The sequence below is a fragment of the Ursus maritimus genome, unplaced genomic scaffold (assembly GCF_017311325.1).
Source record: "Ursus maritimus isolate PB19 unplaced genomic scaffold, ASM1731132v1 scaffold_6, whole genome shotgun sequence".
Lineage (NCBI taxonomy): Eukaryota > Metazoa > Chordata > Mammalia > Carnivora > Ursidae > Ursus > Ursus maritimus.
The window spans coordinates 55,180,258-55,184,992 of NW_024426774.1; the positions used below are offsets into that span (position 1 = coordinate 55,180,258).

General features: G+C 43.0%; 2 long non-coding RNA genes across 3 annotated transcripts in view; one reads left to right on the plus strand and one right to left on the minus strand.

Moving 5' to 3' along the window:
- The window catches only part of LOC121101025, a 1,354-nt gene extending 1,012 nt beyond the window's left edge, over window positions 1–342 (plus strand). The window contains exon 2 of the long non-coding RNA XR_005832946.1: window positions 289–342. This is a non-coding gene — a long non-coding RNA (uncharacterized LOC121101025). The remainder of the gene's footprint in view (window positions 1–288) is intronic.
- A 3,463-nt stretch (window positions 343–3,805) lies between these two features.
- The window catches only part of LOC103671326, a 4,800-nt gene continuing 3,870 nt past the window's right edge, over window positions 3,806–4,735 (minus strand). For both annotated transcript variants that reach the window (XR_005832947.1, XR_570842.2), the window contains one exon: window positions 3,806–4,064. This is a non-coding gene — a long non-coding RNA (uncharacterized LOC103671326). The remainder of the gene's footprint in view (window positions 4,065–4,735) is intronic.

Sequence of the window (4,735 nt, forward strand, 5' to 3'; positions counted from 1 at the left end):
TCTTTCCCAAATAATTAATCTTTCCAGTGGAATCTTTCAAAGCCCCACGTTTCCTGTTATTTTATACAGCTGCAATTTGTAACTGGAGCTCCTGCCCAGTGTTCCACGGGCAAAACGCCAAATCCACTACATTTCACCTACCAAGGTGCCCCGCACAAATAATCCTTAACCACAAGTTAAACAGTTAGGTCCTGTTCTAGCCGAAAAGAAAAGCCCAAGGAACAAAAGACTTTTAACAGACTTTGGTGTTAAAATTTTAGTGGATGCTCACAATATTTTATTTTCCAGGGTCAACATTTGGAAGTATCACCATGATGCTAGAATAAAAGAAGAATTCTCAAACACTGATTGATTGTTGTGTTAAGCTATTACGTGTGAATTACAAAATGACAACTTCTTAGCTACCCGGAAGCCAGGAACTCGGAATTGCTATATCAGACCCACCTTGTTTGCTTCCTTGTCTATGAGCTGGAAGACCAGAGCTAAGACTGGCTGGAGGGTAAGTAGGGAGGCAAAGGTAGGGGTTGGCTGGGACCCCCTTCCTTCTTCTCTTTTAATCTCCCCTCTTCCCTCCACCTGTAATCATTTCTCCACGCTGCCCGTGAAGGAAGTGCTCTCAAGATCACAAAGTTGGGAGTTTCTTTTATTTCAAACCCTCTCCACTCTCCTTCCTACCTTTCCAACCCCCACCACACGTTTCTGCATATTACCTGCCTCCTACTTTTCAAAAATTGAAGCCATTGCACCAGACCCTCAACTTCCTGCTACAGCCGCGCCTTCCCTGCCGTCATCCCCCTTCCTTTCCTCCCATCCTGGCTGATGCTTCCTACCCTGAGGTCAGGCCCTACGTTCTGGATCCCAGCCCCTCCTGTTCTCTCTAGAGCCTGACATTCTAACATGTCTCCTCTCCCCTGTATACTCCACCCTTTCCTGACGCTGAATCCTTCCTATTTATGCTAAACATACTCAAGCCCCTCTTAAGATAAAACAAAAACATCCTCAACCCACAGCCCTTCCTGCTATTATTTTTTCCTTCTCTCCTCCCCAGTGAAGCTTCTTGAATAGGTTTATACTACTTTTCCTTTTCATTGTTTTCCCTCACTCCTCAGCCCATCACTTTGACTAAAACGGCTAATGGCCACCATGTTGCTAAAGCAAAGGACTCAGTCCTCACCTTCCCTGGCCTTTTCTGGGACCCTTCCTTCCTGAAACCCTCTTCCTTCGGTTCTTCTTGTTTTCTTCCTACCTCTTCCCCGCTCTTCCTCTATCTTCTTTCCATTACCATCCTTCTCCACGGAGCCATTAAATGTTTCAGGTTTTTTTTTTTTTTAAAGATTTTATTTATTTATGTGACAGAGAGACAGCCAGCGAGAGAGGGAACACAGCAGGGGAGAGGGAGAGGAAGAAGCAGGCTCCCAGCCGAGGAGCCCGATGTGGGACTCGAGCCCGGAACACTGGGATCACGCCCTGAGCCGAAGGCAGACGCTTTAACGACTGCGCTACCCAGGCGCCCCAGATGTTTCAGTTTTTTAAGCTTCACTTCTCACTCTATATTCTGTCACCAACTTCCACAGCTACCGCTCCAACAATCAGACTCATAATCTCAAAGTCTCCAGTTGAGCTTTTCAGAGCCACAAGTCCAAACCCCAAGTCATGATCTTTCCTCCCAAACTTGATTCTCTACCTCAGATTCTTATCTCATGCCACCATCTACCAGAGGCTCAAGTCATAAACCTGACATCCTTGGTGACTTTCCCTACTTCTCAAATCTAACCATTCCCTTAGTCCTTGTGTTTGTACCTTCTCAAATTTCTCATATCCCTTTGCTTCTTTCCATTTCCACACCCACCACCCCAACCCTGGACACCATCTTTTCTCTTCCGGACCATTGCAGTAGCTTCCCAGCTGTTTTCCATACATCCATTCTCAGTGCTCGCAGAGCTGTTCTCCACACCGTTGCCAGACTATGGCACTCTCTTGCATAGATTCTTTTAATGCTGTAGAGGACACAAACTCTGTGCACTTCTCATCTTCCCTTGACGGCATCCTTTCATTTCTCCGGGTTGGTGTTCCATATATGCCTCAACTTCCAGGTTTGGATGAAATGCCACACCTTGGGCATGACCACTGAAGGCCTGGGTGATGTACTCTGGAAGCACAGGGGAATTCGCTTTCTGTAGAGTGAGACATGAACAATGGGCAATGGAAGATGGGAGAACACCAGGCAGATCTTTCTCCCTGATAAGAACAGCTCTGAAATATGGTTTTCCTTATAAGCTTTCTGGAGAAATTCTATGTGCTGAACAAACACACTGCTTTAGTCCTTAATTCAGAATTGACTTCCTAGAGGATCCAGATAAGACAAATGTTTAGGATAAAGACCAAAATATTTATCTAAGACTCTACATGGATTGATTCCTATCTACTTCTGCAGCCTCTCTCATCTCCTACCACTTTCCTGTCATTTTTCTATCTCCAGCTACAGTAGAGAGTTTTCTATTCATGCCAAATCCTCACATGCCAGAAAGTTTATCTGGAAAACTCTTCCTTTCCACGCCCCAGCCCCTTCACCTGGCTAACTCTTTCCCCAGCAGATCTGTTTCACTTCCTCCACTTCCTTCCAAAGGAAATCTCTATGGCCCTCTCCCCCCTCCTCCTCCCCCACTTCTCCTGTTTCCGTTGCTAGGGACTCTCAACAACCTGTGTCAGGATTTGACTTGTGTCTACCCCCTCCCCACACTGACTGTAAACTCCATGAGAGCAGAGACAGCATCCGCTTTGGCTCTCCTTTCCAGCCCCAGGGCGCTGCCCAGTGCTCAACAAAACAGACGTTGAGTAAATGAACTCCTCAGATCCAACACTCCTGCTGGAGGATCTAAGATCAAAGAGACGAAGGCATTCATTCAAGCTAGCTAGTCTGTGGTAGAGCTCAGCTGTTCTACCTTCTCTTTCAATTGAGAATCGTCCTTCTTAATTCTGAAAAAGACAGTAACAGACAGATCAATGAAACAGAACAGAGGATCCAGAAATAGACCTAAATATCTGCTTCACATATGAAAAGTACTCACCCTCATTCATAATAAAATAAATGCGAATTAAAAATGAGGTGACTTTTTTTTTATCTTTCCAATTGGCAAAATTCACAAAATTTGGTAATTTCCTCTCTTGATGAAGGCATTCAACAGTAAAGTGCCAAAGATATGAGAGCAAATATAGAAGTGTTTATGGAGTATTTGAATTGTCTTCTTTCACGGAAGACAGTTTGACAATAGCTACTTGATTATAATAGTTACCAAATCACAAGAGCACATGTTCTCTGCAATTCAACCTAGCAGTTCAACTTTTAGGTATTTATCCTACAGATATATTTGCCCAGGTGGGAAACAGAAAACATACAGTTATTCATTGCAGCATTATTTGTAACAGCAAAAGATTTAATATGCATCATTCAGGGACTGGTGAAGTAAATTGCGGTATTTTCATACAATGGAGCAGTATGTAGCTGTTTAAAAAAGAATGAGGTAGTTCAATTCTTTTGAATTCCATATTCCTATCTGCGACTATGGCATATTCCCGTTGTAGGAATATCCCATATTCCTGATATTCCATATTTTAATATATACAAATATGGAACCCTTTCTATGATATCCAAGTAAAAACCGAGGTGTACACAGTAGTTATATAGTATGCCCCTATCCGGTTAAAATGCACAAAAGCTACAAATGAAACCAACTGGATTGTAAACCAAACTCAGTGAGGACAGTGCCCTCATATAGTTTGTCTTTCTTACATTGAACAGTGAATACTCCATTAATATTCTTTATTAATTTCAGTAAGAAGAAATGTCCTAAGTGAGAAGGGAAAGGGGGCAAAGGGAAAATGGACAAGTAATCCTTGTTTATACTTGTTTGCCAACTGGGTGAAATCTCATCAAAAGAGGAAGGGAAATCTGACAGTCAATATGATGGTTCTAGATCATCGGTGAATTTTTGTTTTTCTCCACGCATTAGTTAGGAACTGAAGAGTTGCATGTCCTTGATTGTATCAACTCCTTTCTACCTGAACTGAGAAAGAAAAGATAGTCAGTAAAGCCTTGTCTGCCCAAACCTGATTCAGATCAGGTTTTTCGCTGTTACTTGCTTGTCCTCACTATTGGATTAACCCGATTTCTCACTCACATATCACATCAGGAAAACCAAATGAGAAGATGCTTAGGAATTGGCAGAAAACTCTGCTCGTGCTCACGAAACAGGTATAAGCTGATTAAGTTGAGGGTTTCATACTGCTGCCTGCACGTGCTTTTGGGAGACGTCCGACTCTGTAGCCTGGACCTGGGAGGTACCAGCTGTGAAACCTGTCTGTTGCCAAAGTAAACATCTGCATGTTTTCCTGTCGAGATGCTCAGTGTGTGTGCTCGCTGTGCCTCAGTGGGGACGTTACTGCTACAGACGCAGTTATGTTATTTTTTCCTTGAAGGCTTTTTTCTAAATAGTATTCAAGTGCGTCGAGTCAAAAATGTTTTCAAGTGTGACAAAGGCCCAATGATATTAATAACATCAGAAAGCTGTTGTTTTTTTATCCTGAAATCACTATATTAAAGGCAGTGAGAGTCTATTCCACTCATCAGAGAGCAGGCAATGGGCTTTTTGCAGGACTAGCCTTGACCCTTTGGCTTCATCTCAGATAGACAGATGATAGATAGATAGATAGATAGATAGATAGATAGATAGATAGA